A 19714-nucleotide genomic window follows, 5' to 3' on the forward strand; every position below is an offset into this window, starting at 1 on the left:
ATAGATAGCTAGTGGGAAGCAGCCACATAGCACAGAGAGATCAGCTCAGTGCTTTGTGACCACCTAGAGGGGTGGGATAGGGAGGGTAAGAGGGAGGGAGACGCAAGAGGGAAGAGATATGAGAACATATGTATATGTACAACTGATTCACTTTGTTATAAAGCAGAAACTAACACACCATTGTAAAGCAATTATACTCCAATAAAGATGTTAAAAAATAATTAAATAATTAATTAATTAATTTTAAAAAGGAAAAAATTTAAATAAAAAATCAATCCATGCACCCTGCAAGGTTCTGAAATAAATAAGTAAACAAGGTCATGGCTGAAATTCAGAGACTCAAGTTTTTATTTTTTTGTAGTGCTATTAAGGCCTTCTTATTTCATGAGAATTATCACTGAGTCTTCCTTTTATCCCAAGGGGAGTAATTGAGGGTTTTGGAGACCATGGATTGGAAATCATGGACTTCCTTGCTTGAAGGTGAATGCACAATATTAGTTTTGTGTACAACTGTATTTCTTTATGAAGAGAATGCCACAACTTTCATTAGTTTCTGGAAAGGTTTTATGATCCCCAAGTGGAATGAGAATTAATGGTCAATTCCTTTGCTATTTTAATAGCATAGTGTTTAGTTGGTTATGACTCCAGTAAAATGTTACATAAAGAACAACAAAAAAAAGAAACCAAGTTACGCAGATAAAGAATATGTAGGTTCTTGATACTCTTTTGAGTTGGGCATGGCTTATATCATTGAAAGTTTTTACTAGATGCTATTTATTATACCAGATGGCAGTGATGCTTGGATGCTTAGGGCAACCCATGTTGTCTGGATGTTGGTAGTGACAGTAGTTGGCTGGGGAGGTCAAAGCACAGATTGGCAGGCCTGACTTGGGCGGGGCTTGGTACAATTTCTGAGCACTCACACTTGCTGGACATGCTAGAATCCATACCCTAAGCTTTCAGAGTGGCAGGTAGGCTGCCTTATGCTCCCATGTCAGATTTGATTCAACTTTGACAGGCTACAGTCTTGATGAGGAATTTTTATGTTTCCTTCCTTTTCCTACTATAACATTGTACAATAAGTGTAATGGGGAGCTTTTACATACTTAAGCTTTCCTTCCTGCTCAGGCACTACTGCATATCTGTTTCACAAATGTGAATACTGGCTAATACATGAAAATATAAAACTTAGATTTTTATATCTTAAAAAATATATAGGAAAATATAAAATTTAAATCAAATCTGCTCCACCATGTTCAATAAGCAGTCTTCCTAATCACCCCACGATTATGTTAACAAATACAGACTTTTTAAATGTACACCTTCTTACACAACTCCTTTCCAGAGTTCTTCATTTTTTTCCCCACTCTGACTTCAGGGAAGAAATTGGAAGCTCATAAAAAATCTGTTCTCCATAATTTACAGCTGTAACACCTGGATCACCAAGCTTTATCTCATTTTCATCCCTACCTAGGCTCTGAAAAGTGCTGTCAAAGAGAATCTCTTCCCTGAGTATTGACAGGAGGAAATTAGACTGCATTTCCTACCTTCATTTACCTTCCAGTAGTGCTCAATAAAAAAGCAAGAGGACAAGTGAAATGACATGTTTTTCCAGGGGGAATAATATTTTCATCCACTTGGTATTTCTATTTATTATAGACATTTTTAAAATACCATTATCTTAGTAGAGAAAGGTGGCCCCAATATACTTCTCTACCTCTTTACAAAACAACCCTATGAGTGCAATGTGATTCCATACATAGCAGTGAAGGAAAGCTATTCCCAGGAAAGTCAAGAACTTTCCTGAAGGTGGTTCTGCTCTTCAGAAGCATCTAGGCTCTCAAGACTGCTTCAGTACTTAAGAGTCCAAAATCTCCCCATGACCCAAAAGACCCTGTATAATCTGGCCCCTGCTAACCATTCCAGACCCATCCCCCCTCACTTTCCCTCTTATTAACCAAATTCCAGCTGCCTACGCAATCTTTCTCTAAGTAACTTCTGCTGTGGTTTTTCTGCCCATAACCATCCGCCACATCTCTCATTTCCTCTCCTCAGGAAATGTGGCCAACTTTTATTCATTCTTCACAAAGAATGTAAAGAATCTTCAACCTACATGTCACTTCTTCAGGAAAATCTTCCCTGTCCCTCCCCTTCCTTCATGATTAGGTTGGGACCTCTTGCAATTCATTCCTGTAGTTCAATTTCTCTCTATATACCTCTGAATGAGTTATCACAACTGTAATTGATAATTATTTGTGTATTTTTTTAATTTAATGAAAGTTTCTTCTACTACATCGTAAGGTCTATGGGAACAGGAATTGGTCTGTCTTCTTTATCAAGGTATTAAAAAGATACCAAGTCTACCACAGGGTAAATATTTAATAAACATGTGAGGACCGGAGAGAGAAAAGAGGAGAGATGAGTTACCAAAATCATTGGTGTTGGATTGGAATGGGATCTTCCAGCAACACATATATACTTGGGGCTGGTTCACAACATAGAACATTCTAACCAAAATTTTCCCCTATTCCAAGACACCTGGAAAAGAGCTATATGACAATACTCAGGAGACACAACAGCTCTTCAGTGTTGAGGAAAACCATGGAACATGGCAATTAGAGTCATGAGGTTTGGAGCCAGTCACTTAGGTATGAAATCCCAGCTCTACCACTTACAGCTGCATCACCTCGAGCAAGTCCTCACACTTTCTGAGCCTCCAGTGATCCATCTACAAAATGAGACTAAGAATTCCTGCTCCTTATTGTCACAAAGACTATGAAGTAATGCCTGTGAAACACTGACTGGCACAAGACTAAGATTTTAGTGCTATTATTGTTATTACCAAGAAACATTAGAAGTTGTACCAATTCCACTGATTGTACCATAAGGCAAGAACTATCTTGCCTTTTCCTTATTTAAGGAATATACCCCACTTGGGCATATTCACAAACAACTAGATGCTCTGAGAACAAGTTGTTTTCCTGTCCAGAGATCCTAACACCTAGACTAACTGCAGAATGTACAGCTTTAGTTTTACAGGAGTTTAACAACATCACTGGAAGTCAAAATACATGTACAGAATGCACGAGAAGAATGATCTGAGAAATATTCACTTATGAGCTCTTGGAATTGAGCCCACAAATAAACAAACTAACACACTCCCACTCACTATATATATATATATATATATATATATATATATATGTATGTATTTTTTTTTTCGCTGCGTTGGGTCTTCATTGGTGCACGTGGGCTTTCTCTAGTTGCTGCGAGTGGGGGCTACTCTTCGTTGTAGTACGCAGGCTTCTCGTGGTGGCTTTTCCTGTTGCGGAGCACGGGCTCTACACACATGGGCTTCTGTAGTTGTGGCATGTGGGCTCAGAAGTTGTGGCTCGCGGGCTCTAGAGCGCAGGCTCAGTAGTTGTGGCGCACGGGCTTACCTGCTCCGCGGCATGTGGGATCTTCCCGGACCAGGGCTCGAACCGTGTCCCCTGCATCGGCAGGCGGATGCTTAACCACTGCGCCACCAGGAAAGCCCCTTACTCTATTTTTCTAGTTATTTTTCTCCAACTAACAATGGCACATTCCTCCAGCTATCCCTCCAAAACAATGGTAAGACTCAAACTCATTGACAGGGCTGGTGTTGAAGGAATACCAGACTCAACCACGAATCACCGGTTTGGGCACGTCATGTACCTGGCACTGGTGCACTGATGTGCCCTCACTACTGGTGGAGCAGTGGGTACCCTGGAAACTATGGCCCTGGCAGAAATCAGCTGTCTGTTTCCCAAAACTCTGCCACTTACTAACTGTAGACAGAATTAGGACTGCAGACAAATTACTTACATGGCCTCTAAGAATTTCCTGTATATAAAATACAACTATAGCATATACCTATGTGTTATAAATAAATGCATATATAACAATATCTCTTCATCAAAATTTCTGTGAGAGTTAAAGTGAAATAATGTACATATTTTATAACATCTGTTTGAGATACTGTGTAAAGAATGCCTAACAGATAGATCTACTTTGTTTCCTTCCACTACTACCATGCTGTTCATGGAACAAGAGAGGATTAATGACAGAGATGAGATGAGGCTATAGAATATAGAAAATACATAATTATAAGGGTCTTGTAAATTATAACATGTTCCTCAGGATAATATCAATAACAGAAATAACAACGATGTATAGTGGGGCACTTGGTGAGGAAGAGTTTTTTTAAGCAGGACTGACATTTAAAAGTTGCTAGCTATACCTTTATCTAGCAATCAAAGAGATCTCAGAGGGCTTCCCACCAGTAAGAAGGAAGTCGTAGAGCCAGGTTTATGCCTGACACCAAAATCTTCTGTTATACTAAATCTGTCTTCATTAAATTTACTTGTTATGAGACAACCTTCAGATATCAGAAAGATGGGAAGGAAATGGAACGGGCAAAGAAGAGCTGTAATGTCAATACTGAGATGAGGAGAAAAAACTCTACTTGGAGTTGTTTTCCTAAACTGGGCTTGCAGGCACAACCTACTACAAACAGGCTTCCTTTGTAGAGCTTAAGGGCCAAGTGGACTGTATCCAAATTATATGATGTGTGACTTGGGACAAGTCACTTATTCTCCTGTAACTCACTTTATTCATCTGGAAAATGCAAATGATAATAAACCTACTTCAGAAAGTACTGTAGTAAGTAAATAAGTCAATACATAAAAAGCACTTAGAATAGTGCCAATACATAATAAATGCTCTGTATGTTTAGTTGTTATTAATACTAGTTATAAAATGTCAAACAAACAAATAAACTCAAGGAAAAAGATCAGATTTGTGGTTATCAGAGAGGATGGGTGGGAGCGGGAATTGGATGAAGACAGTCAAAAGGTACAAACTTCTAGTTTAAGATAAATAAGTACTAGGGATGTAATGTACAATATGACAAATATAATTAACACTGCGTTATGTTACCCATGAAAGTTGTTATAACATTAAACCTTAAGAGTTCTCCTCATAAGAAAATTTTTTTAAAATTTCTTTAATGTTGTATTTGTATGAGATGATGGATGTTCATTAAACTTACTATGATTATCATTTCATGATGTACCTAAATCATTATGCTGTACACCTTAAACTTATACAGTGTTAATGTCAATTATATCTCAATTAAACTAGAAGAAAAATAAAATAAATAAAATAAAATGGGGGTGAGAGGACCCATAGTTAGTTGGCCTCATGTCAAAGGTAACATGATACAATTGAGCAAAGAGAGCCCAGCCCAGGGTGGCCAGAGGAGGACCATCATCAGCATGTCCTACCTCATATAATGAAACTTCAGAAGACGGAATGTGCATCGTGATTTAACAAATATTAATTCAAAGGCAGGGGAGTGAAGGCCAAGCCCTACCACAGCAGATAGCATTACAAAGATGGTCATGGACACTTATGCAAAACAAGTCCACACAAACCTGGTACAAAGCTCTAGCACCAAATACAAACAAAATTTGTGTAGCTGCTTGAAACTCACATTAGACTTATACTCCTAGAAAGAAAAAAATAGATTTTGAAATATGAAATGGGCACTTACAAATACACCATTCAAAATGCCATCCATATATAATTAAGAGGATTTTTGTTATAAAAAGAGCCATTGAGAATCATTAGCAACATTAACAGATAACAGAACATCCTTGAAGCAGCCAACACAAACAAAAGCTCTGCTGTCCCAGATCCATTTGGTCCTAATTCAGTTATTCTCCAACTCTCTTCTTCAGGTGATTTCAAAAAATGAGCTTTCTGTGATTATGAGAATACATCTTTATAACCCTAAAGGTATAACTTTTTAGGGTTGAGACTATCATACAGAGTGAAGTACGTGAAGAAAGAGAAAAACAAATATCGTATATTAACGCATATATGTGGAAACTAGAAAAATGGTACAGATGAACCGGTGTGCAGGGCAGAAACAGAGACACAGATGCAGAAAACAAACGTATGGACACCAAGGGGGGAAAAGTGGCGGGGGGTTGGGGGTGGGTGGGAGGAACTGGGAGACTGGGATTGACATACATACACTGATATGTATAAAATGGATAACTAATAAGAACCTGCTGTATAGCACAGGGAACTCTACTTCTCTTTGCTATACAGCAGAAACTAACACAACATTGTAAAACAACTATACCCCAATTTAAAAAAAAATAAGAATAAAGGGATCACTTTTTCTCTAATTAAAAGGTGAACTGTATCAATAAAGAAACTCTACAAAATGTCTCCCCATTTTTCATCTGTGAGGATCACTTTGTGAGAGTAAAGCCAGGCCAAGCCAAAAATACTAATGACAGATCTTAGTTACTGTGACATCTAGATTTCAAAAGATTAAGGAAATAATCCAATGACCTCTCTTCCATGGTGGCTGTAAATAAGATGAATAGTTACAGAAGAATGATTATTCTTACTGAAGAAAAGGTATTCCTTATACATTAGTTTAAATTCAAAGGAAGATTACTCATTCCCTTTGTAGAACACACTCCATAGTAAACGATAAAAACCGTCTTCTAATTTTTTTTTCTCATTGGTTGAGCTGGTTATTGTACACCTACTCATACTAAATGAACCTAGACCATTTGTAAGGACTATGTTATCACATGAAATTTAGGTGGAAGAATTGTGGAGTTCTTCTGGTTATCTTTGACTCCAGTGGGAAATATGATGCATGTGAAAAAACAGGTATGTGTATAAACCATACTAGGTGAAGGCATAATTGTGTGTGTGTGTATGTGTGTGTGTACAGCCTATGTCAGAGCAACACAAAATGTTAAAACATTATAGGAGCCAATTATTTAAACTTCACTGTGGGAAAAAAATTATGAAAGCTCCTAATAAAAAAAAAATGCCTGACTTTTCTTTTTTATTTTCTCTGCTCTTGTTCCCAGAAAGAAAGAGAAATGACATAGCTGAAAGGCAAGGAGCAGGAGGGCAGAGAATGAAGAGCCAAGACCCAAAGAATATACCACCTGGATAGTCCTGTGACAGAGGTACACAGACTAACCATGGTTGGTCATTCAAAATACACAAAGACCCTCTCGTGGCAAGGTCTGTAAAGTTCTTCCTCATACCCTGGCATATACCCAGGAAGAAAAACGTTGGCACTGGGGACAGTGAAAATGTCAGGTAGATTAAGAACACCTTACAAAGCTCCATCTTCCTTGAGAAGAGGCAGAGGGCGTGGGGCCTGGGAAACTAACTGCAAAAGGTCGTTCTCCCTCCCATCTCCGCCTGTTCCCGTAAGTCTCACTCAACCGACCCCCAAGAGCAGGTCAGGAAGTCACAGAAGCAGCAGCCTGAGTCTGGAGTAAACGAATGACACCTAGCAGGCCGAATGGAGCAGAGTGGGACTGGGGCGATAACCAAACTGGTTAAGTCAATGTGGTTTTTTTTGCTCAAAACTGCTGAGTTGAAAGGGCACGTGTGCAAGGCCACAGAGAACCAGGTGAGATCTCAATCTCAGCTGGACCCCACCCCTGCCCCCTACTCCAGCTTCCTTTTGAAAGTCCAGGGAGGCAAAGAAAGAAAAGGGAGGCGCAGTCTGTGACTGCTCTCAGCCAGGAGACAGCGGCCACGATGAAGGAGAGTGTTCCAACCGCCAGGGAGCTTGAGGTTTGGCAACAGCTCTGTAGTGACATAGAACTTGTCTCCAAAACCTATTCCAATCGCAAAAGAGATTTTGGAAAACACTCAGACTTCTAGTCTGGTGTGGTGAAAATATTATTCAAAGGCAACTATAGAAATGCTGAATTTCTCTCTTATCAAAAGCTATTTTTTTTAAAAAAAAAGCTATTTTACATTTCAATAAAAGAACAGGGGTCAAATATGGCTTAGGGGTCCAGATAGAATATTGTTTCTATTTTGAGAGAATATCTATTTGTAATTTTCAGAAATTGATCATGTGTCATGCATGGGCCAACCCTGCATCTGACAGAGAATGCATACTTCAACACATTTGAGCCACAATGCCTTAAGATGGAAAATTGCCAACAGAGTCCTTCAATTCCAAACCTTTTCATTATAACTATTTCCCCAAATATTTAGTCTCTCTGACATCAGACACTATAAAAATCTATGTAACAGAAATGTGTAGGAGGTTTTCTTGTTTTACCTGGTTTTTTTTTTTTAAACTGCCAAACATATGTTTTACCCTTTCTTTCGCTCCGTTAACACTCACTACTTTCAGTGCCTAATACTGCAGGGAAAAGAACTATTTTACTCATGGAAGAATCCAAAATAACTATAATATAAAGAATATGAATATGGGAACATATGTATAACTGATTCACTTCGTTATAAAGCAGAAACTAACACACCATTGTAAAGCAATTATAGTCCAATAAAGATGATAAAAAAAAAGAATATGAGCTCTTACATAAAAAAGAATGAAATAATGCCATTTGCAGTAACATGGATGGACCTAGAGATTACAATACTAAGTGAAATAAGTCAGAAAGAGAAAGACAAATACCATGTGACATCACTTATATGTGGAACCTAACATATGACACAAATGAACTTATCTACGAAACAGAAACAGACTCACAGACATAGAGAACAGAATTGTGGTTGCCAAGGCAGGGGGGGTGGCTTGGGGAGGAATGGATTGGGAGTTTGGGGTTAGCAGATGCAAACTATTATATATAGAATGGATAAACAACAAGGTCCTACTTTATAGCACAGGGAACTATACTCAGTATCCTGTGATAAACCATAATGGAAAAGAATATGAAAAAGAAAATATATGTATAACTGAATCAGTTTGCTATACAGCAGAAATTAACACAATATTGTAAATAAACTATACTTCAATAAAATAAGTTCTTTAAGAAGAATCTGAGCTATTACAGTAAATAGGTGACAATTTGGCACTCAAGAGCCCGGCACCTTCAACCATTTTACACAAATGCAAATTCAAAGCTTAACCTTCCCTCTCCCTCCCAAAGGAAAATACTTTTCAATACAAGCATTTGTGAACAGAACCAGGAAAAATCAAAAACATAAGTAAAGGGGGACATGTGCTCTGATTTATTCCTTTCACTCTCCCTTTACCTGAAGGTTCAGCTACATCCCTGGTCTTATAAATCTTTCCATCTCCCCATCCCCAAGGTCAGTCACCTGCCCAACATCAGGCTCTCATGGGACTGCCTTGGCCTCCGAGTGGTCGCCTGCCCCTGCTGCCAACTTCACGCTTCCAAGGCTCACGTGCCCCTGTCTCCCCTGCTCACATGCCTCCAGGGGTCTCTCTGCCTCCCTAGATATGCTCCTCAGCCCCCAGAGATCCCAGACCTTCAGCTGCACCTTCATTTCCCTCTACCCCACCCCACACCCTAGGCTTCAGTCCCACTACTGACACCCCATTTCTTGAATACACAGGGCACTTGTTCGCCTCTGTGCCAATGGCAATATTCTTTCCTCCATCTCCCTGTGTCCGAAACCTAAGCACACTTCAAAACAAGGCAGAGGCCATCGGGTGGCAACACCCTCAAATTGCTGCCCCCCAGCCTACTCCTTACCTGCGTCCACACCCACACCGTCCCTTCCATCTGCAAGGGAGAGGGTCCTTCTTCCACTGACGCTACCATTCTCCTGGTCTCTGGGACCCACCCCCACCTGAGTCCTTAAGGCCTTCATCCATCAATTAACCCCCGTTCTCCTTTAACTTCAACCTCTCCCTCTCCACAAGTGCTGACTCATCAACCCACTCAGGTGATATCCATTAAAAACAAAACCAAATTCCATATATATATGTGTCAGCATACGGTATGATACAGCAGAAACTAACACACCATTGTAAAGCAATTATACTCCAGTAAAGATGTTAAAAAAAAAAACCAAAAAACCAAAAACCTGCCCATGATCCCACCCCAGCATGGTTCTCATGTTCTCATCACCACTTTCTTTTACCCCTTGTGGAGAGCCAAACTGCTTGGCCACTCTCTCTGTCCCCACCTCATCTTTCCACACACCCTCCAACCCGCTGCATTCCGTCTTCCATCCCACCACTCCTGATGCCGTTATTTTGTGAAATGTACTGCCACCTACTACGTCCAGATAACATTCATCTAGCACTGGGAGGGGAGAGGAGAAATCAAACATGAGCTCTCTGAGTCAGAAGTTCAAGCTGATAGCTAAAGTCAGCCCAGAGATATATTTTATTTGGTCTGTGTTGCGTTTTTCTAAAAATCAATTATTTGTCAAAAATTCAAGATTCTGGAGGCTTCACGCAAAAATCTGGATTTTTTTGGCTTCTGTTAAAGAATCTAGAAACTCTGGCAGCACTGCTTTCATTGCATGATAATAATCAGCTGGAGTTGAGAAGCAGCTGCCCCTCGAATGGGGCACCGGCTTCCTCGCTCACCACGGGCCCCATCAAACCTTTGCTCATTTTCTTTATTTTGATGGCCCCTGTGAGTAATGGAGTTTGAACACCTGCTCTAGATCCGTGCTGGCCAACAGAAATAAAAATGTCACATACATAATTTAAAATTTTCTAGCAGCCACCGTTTTAAATGAAAAGGAGCAGGTGAAATTAACTTTAGTAATATAGTTCACTTAATCCAATATACCCACAACACTATTTCAACACACAAGCAACATAAAAAATGAGTAATAAGATATTTTACTTCCTTTTCTTTGAGCTAAGGCTTCAAAATGTGGTATGCGCTTTATGCTTTCCACCCGTCTCAACTTGAACTAGCCACTTTTCCATTGCTCAGTAGCCAAGTGGCTCTGCCATATGGGACAGCACAGCTCCAGATGCTTAATCGTTAGTTACAAAAATCGTCTTGCAATCAGAAAGCGAGAAAATATTAAGGAGAAAGAGAAAGCAAGCAGGACTAAGGAAAAGGGTGATGATGTCCAAGAGTAGGCATGGTGAGAGTTTGAAAAGAGGAGAAGAGGAAGTAGGGACACAGAGACAATGAACAGCTCTGGGCCAGTCCTCCTATATAGAATGGATAAACAACAAGGTCCTACTTTATAGCACAGGGAACTATACTCAGTATCCTGTGATAAACCATAATGGAAAAGAATATGAAAAAGAAAATATATGTATAACTGAATCAGTTTGCTATACAGCAGAAATTAACACAATATTGTAAATAAACTATACTTCAATAAAATAAGTTCTTTAAGAAGAATCTGAGCTATTACAGTAAATAGGTGACAATTTGGCACTCAAGAGCCCGGCACCTTCAACCATTTTACACAAATGCAAATTCAAAGCTTAACCTTCCCTCTCCCTCCCAAAGGAAAATACTTTTCAATACAAGCATTTGTGAACAGAACCAGGAAAAATCAAAAACATAAGTAAAGGGGGACATGTGCTCTGATTTATTCCTTTCACTCTCCCTTTACCTGAAGGTTCAGCTACATCCCTGGTCTTATAAATCTTTCCATCTCCCCATCCCCAAGGTCAGTCACCTGCCCAACATCAGGCTCTCATGGGACTGCCTTGGCCTCCGAGTGGTCGCCTGCCCCTGCTGCCAACTTCACGCTTCCAAGGCTCACGTGCCCCTGTCTCCCCTGCTCACATGCCTCCAGGGGTCTCTCTGCCTCCCTAGATATGCTCCTCAGCCCCCAGAGATCCCAGACCTTCAGCTGCACCTTCATTTCCCTCTACCCCACCCCACACCCTAGGCTTCAGTCCCACTACTGACACCCCATTTCTTGAATACACAGGGCACTTGTTCGCCTCTGTGCCAATGGCAATATTCTTTCCTCCATCTCCCTGTGTCCGAAACCTAAGCACACTTCAAAACAAGGCAGAGGCCATCGGGTGGCAACACCCTCAAATTGCTGCCCCCCAGCCTACTCCTTACCTGCGTCCACACCCACACCGTCCCTTCCATCTGCAAGGGAGAGGGTCCTTCTTCCACTGACGCTACCATTCTCCTGGTCTCTGGGACCCACCCCCACCTGAGTCCTTAAGGCCTTCATCCATCAATTAACCCCCGTTCTCCTTTAACTTCAACCTCTCCCTCTCCACAAGTGCTGACTCATCAACCCACTCAGGTGATATCCATTAAAAACAAAACCAAATTCCATATATATATGTGTCAGCATACGGTATGATACAGCAGAAACTAACACACCATTGTAAAGCAATTATACTCCAGTAAAGATGTTAAAAAAAAAAAACCAAAAAACCAAAAACCTGCCCATGATCCCACCCCAGCATGGTTCTCATGTTCTCATCACCACTTTCTTTTACCCCTTGTGGAGAGCCAAACTGCTTGGCCACTCTCTCTGTCCCCACCTCATCTTTCCACACACCCTCCAACCCGCTGCATTCCGTCTTCCATCCCACCACTCCTGATGCCGTTATTTTGTGAAATGTACTGCCACCTACTACGTCCAGATAACATTCATCTAGCACTGGGAGGGGAGAGGAGAAATCAAACATGAGCTCTCTGAGTCAGAAGTTCAAGCTGATAGCTAAAGTCAGCCCAGAGATATATTTTATTTGGTCTGTGTTGCGTTTTTCTAAAAATCAATTATTTGTCAAAAATTCAAGATTCTGGAGGCTTCACGCAAAAATCTGGATTTTTTTGGCTTCTGTTAAAGAATCTAGAAACTCTGGCAGCACTGCTTTCATTGCATGATAATAATCAGCTGGAGTTGAGAAGCAGCTGCCCCTCGAATGGGGCACCGGCTTCCTCGCTCACCACGGGCCCCATCAAACCTTTGCTCATTTTCTTTATTTTGATGGCCCCTGTGAGTAATGGAGTTTGAACACCTGCTCTAGATCCGTGCTGGCCAACAGAAATAAAAATGTCACATACATAATTTAAAATTTTCTAGCAGCCACCGTTTTAAATGAAAAGGAGCAGGTGAAATTAACTTTAGTAATATAGTTCACTTAATCCAATATACCCACAACACTATTTCAACACACAAGCAACATAAAAAATGAGTAATAAGATATTTTACTTCCTTTTCTTTGAGCTAAGGCTTCAAAATGTGGTATGCGCTTTATGCTTTCCACCCGTCTCAACTTGAACTAGCCACTTTTCCATTGCTCAGTAGCCAAGTGGCTCTGCCATATGGGACAGCACAGCTCCAGATGCTTAATCGTTAGTTACAAAAATCGTCTTGCAATCAGAAAGCGAGAAAATATTAAGGAGAAAGAGAAAGCAAGCAGGACTAAGGAAAAGGGTGATGATGTCCAAGAGTAGGCATGGTGAGAGTTTGAAAAGAGGAGAAGAGGAAGTAGGGACACAGAGACAATGAACAGCTCTGGGCCAGTCCTCCTAGGGAAGAAACGCCCTGTATAGGCAAATGCAGTTGACAGGCAATGCAGATTTTCTGGAGGAATCTTTGGTGTTCTAAAAATAGGCTCAGCATTAGACAGGTAGTCACTACGAAAAGCAACTGACCAACCGTCTGAACCCCAGTTCACACACTTGGCAACAGAATGAGACAGGCTAGTAAGGGCAGTATTCTTGATCGAGATTGGGATTTTAATCTAGTTAAAGTAAATGGGTTTGAGGAGAAGTGCAAGAAAGCAGGCAGGAAAGTATCTTGAGCTAAGATCCAAGGAGAGTTCAAGACTCAGAGATCATGAGTGAGGATATGTCAACAGGTGTTGGTGATCCAGGTGTCGGGGTACAATCTCATAGGCCAGACAAGGAAACGTGGGTACAAAACAGATACCTGGAATCGGAGACCAGCAACAAGAAATGCACCCTTGAGCCAGAGACCTTGGAAGCAGAAATCACTCTGCCATCCCCCACGTGAGCACAATATGGTGGTCATATCCTCCCTTTAAGCCTTCAGACATGAACCAGAATTAAAGGAAAGCCACGCCAGCAACTGGGAGAAGAGAGGAATGTCAAATACATTTGCCAGGCATAAAAGGACTTGGAAACAAGAAGGCAAGAACATCATTACACGACCATAAAGTGATTTTGAAACTTTTCCAAAAGAACTTATCTCTGAACAGCTCCAGCCCATCCATTCATCCCTTCGTTCATTCAGCAACCATTTATTGAGTAGTCTTCCCCGATCCATTTTACAATGCTGATTAAATAGGTCCATTGTACTAAGGCTTGCCAAATTCTACTCTAGCAGTGCAAAATACAGTGAGATTGCTAATACTGAAGGAGCCTCTCTAAATAAAACTCATGGGATTAAGAGGATGCATTGATCCTAAAATGTCCAGAGTCCCATCTGCCTATCATGTGTCATAATTTTCCAGATTGGCTAGGGCCCAAGAGAATGGGAAATAAGGCTGACATAAAATATCTAAAATAGATTTCATAGGAAAATTGTTCTCTCAAGAAGGTAGTATGCAGGACTTTAAAATCTCATTATATTGAAAATGCAGTTTTCATGTTGCTTGCACTCAGACTAATATTAAATAGGAGTACTTGGGACACTGGGGAAATTTTGGCCTGCTATTCTGCTGAAAAAACTTTCTAATGATAAGAAACTGGTATACATTGGAGGGGGAAATATATTTGCATACAATCTTGAATTGTTGAGGTATAGTAATCACTTTCCACACGTGATTTATAAAAAGCAATGTAAATTAGAAGAAAAGGTTGACAAGGACAAAGAAATCAAGATAGCACATAAAGTTCATCATGCAGGGGAAAAAATGATATTTTCAATGGTAGCAACAAATCAAAATTCACAAATAAAGACAGTAAAGATTATTTGGCAAGTGAAAAAAAGGACTTGAGGAAGAGTGACTCACACCTTTGAATAATTAACTTTACAGGAAGATAAGTTTATCATAAATAGGTATGCATTATACTATAATTTTATGAAAACAAGCAAGCTTACCTAAAGAAAGTTAAGACAATATCTGTTTCATTCACATAAAACAACCCCCCCAAAAAGCCAGTATTCGCAAAAATGGCCCTCAGATATCAAGAAAAGGTTTTATTTAGGATGCTTGGTTTGTTGAGGCAGGGAAACATATAGTTTTTAGTAAGTTTTCCAGCAAAATAAAAAATTCAAAGCAAAAAAGTTTCAGATTTCAAAAAATTAATTTCTGTTTATCTAAAATAGATGTCTGCTATGATACTGTAAGTAACGATGATTTAACTAAAAAAGGCATTACCCTAACTTCTGAATCCGCAGATTTTGTCAATGCTTATAATGTTATCTACACATACTTTTTACTCTTCATCAATCTAGAGTTGGCAAACGTTTTGATAATCCTTATGAGCAAAGAAATCATACTACATGTTTCCTTGTGGTGCCAAAGACATATTATTAACCTTTAATCTAGTGAAATCATCCCATATTTCCGAACAATGGGGCAACAGAAAAAAAAGGGGGAATATTTGTCCTATTTTCTTTATGAATCTGTTAAATTTATTTTATTCCTCCAAGTATGTATTCACATTTTCATGATAATGTGCACATATTTTCCAAAAGTTATATAAGATTTTTTCATTACTGTGTGAAGCTGTGATGTCACCAGTACTGCCTGGGTTAATTTTAGGCTACTTTTGCCACCACTGCAAGGAAAATAATTTACATCTTCAGTGAAAAGGACCGTCAAAGCCCCTGTTAATTGTTTTCAACACCCACTTACTTGTAATGGCAGCAGCGGCAAAAGTTTAATATACCTTTCAAAAATAATAACAGCACACAATTGCTAGTGCCTACTGAGACAGGTTTCAAGCCAATTTCAAACATCTACCTCATAACAGTTGCATTTATACAAGATCCATAGCTCTACTCGGATCCACCAGATACACCTGATAGCAATTAAAGGTTACAGGAAACAATTCCACTCCAAAGTAAACCTATCACTCTGTTTATGCCCTTTCTCTGGAACAACCTGATGTCCCTATATTTCTCAAGAATGCAATCACACATCAAACTTTACATGCTACTCCAAAATGTTCTAAGATCTCACCCTCACTCTCTCACTTGCAAAAGCTTTGAAAAAGCTACTAACACTCCTTTTAAGAGCTTATTTTTTAGATTACTGGGGGATTTTTAGTGGTTTTAATTATTTACATTAGGAATTTTTTTAAAACTTGTGCCTTCCCCAAGACTAAGTTAGATTCTTTGAAGTAAGATTAAAGACACCTGAAAAATAAATAGCAAAAATTACCCAAATCACATTTTTAATAGTTTTTGAAAATGCAGGCTTTCTTTAAAAGATCAGATAATTAATAAAGCAATATTTACTTCATGTCTAGACTTATCTTAGAAAATATCTTCCATTTTTTGTTGGGGCTTTCATATGTGTTTTAGGAATTTTACCCCAATGAATGGATATTCCTATCATACCCTGACTATTTTATCCACTTTTTTTCAAAATCATTTTTACTCCTGGATGACAGCAATTTTAACAAAATGAATTTGAAAAAAAAACAAAGGTTTAACATTCATAAACACTACACACTTTTGTTAAAACACTTAAAAAACACAACATATTCATTCCTAACTCTTTATCTTAACGGAATTTCTGATTCTTGCAAGCTATAATTTTAGTAACTCATCAAGACAGAATACATAAAATTGGCACATTTTTGATATGCACACAAACTGAGAACGCATCTTTCCCAACTGCGTTGCAGAAAATGAAATGCATCTGGTATGACAATATGGCCCAGCACGTGAACTAGAATCAGTGGGAAGAAAGGGGTTTATTTTTTTGTTTTTCAAAGCAGAACATTTTAAATAATGCACATGCCCCAACAGCAAGGCATTATTAAGTCTGTTAAACTGTCGTTCAAAGGTATATTTGGCTAAAGAAAACATAATAGCAAGAGGGCTGACAGGGGCATAGGAGGTAGAATGGTTTGTTTAGTTGTAATTATTATACATCAGTGACTTCCAAATCTCTTTCCCTAGCAGTCCAAAATGATTTTTTTTTGTTTTTGCTTAATATCTCCACTCAGTGTCAGTGTATGTGCACATATGTTGTTGTGTCCTCGTGCTTGGCTGGGCAGTGGAGAGGTGGGGAGTGTGTTGGAGAACATGGCTGATGCCAGGATCAAGCAGAGAACAAGAGAAAATGTGAGCAATTTGCCTTATTTTGCAACGAATTTTCTTTCTTCCTTGAGAGAAAGTGCTTTTTATCTAGGCGATCTGAAGATGGATTTAATGTTTTTAGCATCTTTTCTTTTTATGTGTTCCCATCTGTGCTTATGGACTGTGAATAAAACTGAAATCTGCATGTGCTACGAGCTTCCTCCCCATGCCCAAGTATCTTCAGCAACGAGGTGTTAGGAGAGCAAGGAAAGATCTCTGAGACGTGCAGGAAGCTCGGAAGGGTGCTGCCGAGTTACACCTACTCCTGGACACCTTAGAGAGTCCTCTTCCAGTTCCAGATTTACAACTCCATTTCTTTCTTCTCTCCATTCAGAGAGGTGAGCCAGACTCCTTGAGTTGGGCAAAGAGGCATTTAGAGGACTGAGGAATCCTCTGCTGTGCATTAGTGACAGAGTACTGCTGAAAACTGCATTTGTGACTCGTAACAAAGAAAACTGTCCACTTCTCAGGGCACAAGGCTTCCTGAGGAGCAGATGCAGGGAAGCAACAATAAAGCCTCAGGGTTTATTTTCCTGCCTACACTCCACTTTTCACCTACTCTTGGAAAGATATTTTAGCTTTTGTATTCCTCCTATGACTTCACTGAAATTCTGGTTCTTTACGATGAAAAGCTTCTTTAGAACTACAGACGGTATGATCAATAAGGTCATTTGTAAATGTGATATAAAAAGATATGCAACAATGCATTACAGAGAACAAAGAACAAATTAATTCAGCTAATCCATCACAGAACTGATTCTAGGAATCCAGAATGTATGTAAACTTGCAAGTATTAATCAATAGGACTGAAGTTATCTCAGAGACATAAAAAGTTCTCAAAGTTGTCAAACGTAGCTGTAGTGATGGAAAAACATTGTGGAGAATGACAATAACGCTCTCTGTCATATATTAACCATGTGACCTTGGAAAGATTATTTAATTTCTCTGAGCATTGATTTCCTAATGCATAAAATAGCAACAAGAACTTCTATCATGTAGGGCAGCTATGAGGATTAAATCATGGAAGTGCCCAACATATAGTGAAGGCACACACAATAATGCTTCTTTAGTATCCTCTCAAAAAAGGTTTTTTGGTCTTTTGTATACAAAATTTATATTTACATAGCAGTTTTTAAAATAAAGATTGATAGTGTCTGAAAACATTTGGGTAAAAATGAATATAAAGATGAATTCTGAATTCTCTGCTTTCACTGTGAAAATATCTTGGTTCAGTGAACTGCAAAGTTATTTAGTAAGTTAACATTTGCAGCAATATGATCTCTTCCTTCCAAAATAATTCAATTCTTAGTTTTTATCATTCTTGATCATAAAAGTTAATAAAAACAAATGTAAACAAGTACCCCAGCTCTAAAATTCTTATACATTAGGATTATGTACACACTCAAATATAAATATTTTTTAAATATATAGTATTCATCTACACTGAATTTAAAGAATCTTTTTAAAACCACTTTTTACCTCATTTTGGAACCAGAAACAGAAGTTCTAGTCAATTCTCTTTGAAGATAAAAGGAAAGACAGGTTTATTTAGGCTTTTTGTCAGTATTATTTCTGCCTACTCTTCTGAGAATAACTTTAACCTTTTTCTAAACCATCAGGTGTTTTCTAGAGCATTAGTAACATCAGGTTACTGCAAGCAACTGTGTTTATTAAACAACAAAACACACTAGCATTCCGGTTTACTTTCTGAAATTACACTAATAAATTAGCCAATAAACTATAAACATTTTCAACTGAAATCCCATCTGTTCCCATATCTTACCCTTCAACGCATGGCCTCATGGTTTTTGTGACCCAACTTTTAATCTAATTAAAGTTTTAATGTATATGTCATTAACCTAACAATTAATCAGAGTCAAAATCATTAGAATTTAAACAAAGTAAGACGTATTGGCAGAAAAGAGTTCTTTAGGTCTCCGGCAGAATGGACCTTTCAAAATATTTGCTAGCATCAACACGATTTGATAAAAATTTACAAAAGGAGAACATCGCCTCTACAAAACCGAGGGAGTAAAAGCTGCCGCTCAGTGGAACGCTTTACAGATCTTACAGGTACATTTTTACTTGACTCTTGCCTGACCAAAGAGTCAACATCACGTCTACAGCAGAATAATTTAAACGCAACTACTTCAGATGACTATCAAAGCAAAAAAGGCCATAGGAACATCTGTTTAACTCGGAAGCGACACTCACGCTGTCTACTTGTTAAGCAGCGATCCACTCGCAGCAGAAAGTTTTGAGAAGGGAGGGCGGGAAGATGAACAGACTTCTGCTTAAAGGGTTTCCCCAAGACATGACCTCACGTTTGCCATTAATTCACCTCCTCGCATTTCTAATTTTCCCTGCAAGTTGTTGGGTTTGCTTGTTTTTCTTTTGACAAGATGAGACTTAGCTGGACAGTCCTTTTAGGAGATCTCCAAAAAGTACCCATTTTGTGACTAACTTTATTCCTCTCCTATTTGGCTACAATAAATAATTCCACTTTCATCGGCAACTGGGAAAGCTACTCAAACAGCTTCTAGCAGTAGGTATTATTTCTGTCAAAAGCAAAGTCAGAGCCCAAGTCAGAACTCTACTAAGCAGGAGCGGGACGTTTTCATTCCACTTCTTGGACTTGGTAGCACCCCTACCCCGCCAGCAACTCCCGGGGTCT

At 39.1% G+C, this 19714-nt stretch overlaps 1 protein-coding gene across 3 annotated transcripts in view; it reads right to left on the reverse strand.

Moving 5' to 3' along the window:
• The window catches only part of MCTP1 (multiple C2 and transmembrane domain containing 1), a 594606-nt gene that overhangs the window by 574111 nt on the left and 781 nt on the right, over nucleotides 1-19714 (reverse strand). The gene's annotated exons all lie outside the window — the stretch shown is intronic.

The sequence above is a fragment of the Physeter macrocephalus genome, chromosome 8 (genome assembly GCF_002837175.3).
Source record: "Physeter macrocephalus isolate SW-GA chromosome 8, ASM283717v5, whole genome shotgun sequence".
NCBI classification, from domain to species: domain Eukaryota; kingdom Metazoa; phylum Chordata; class Mammalia; order Artiodactyla; family Physeteridae; genus Physeter; species Physeter macrocephalus.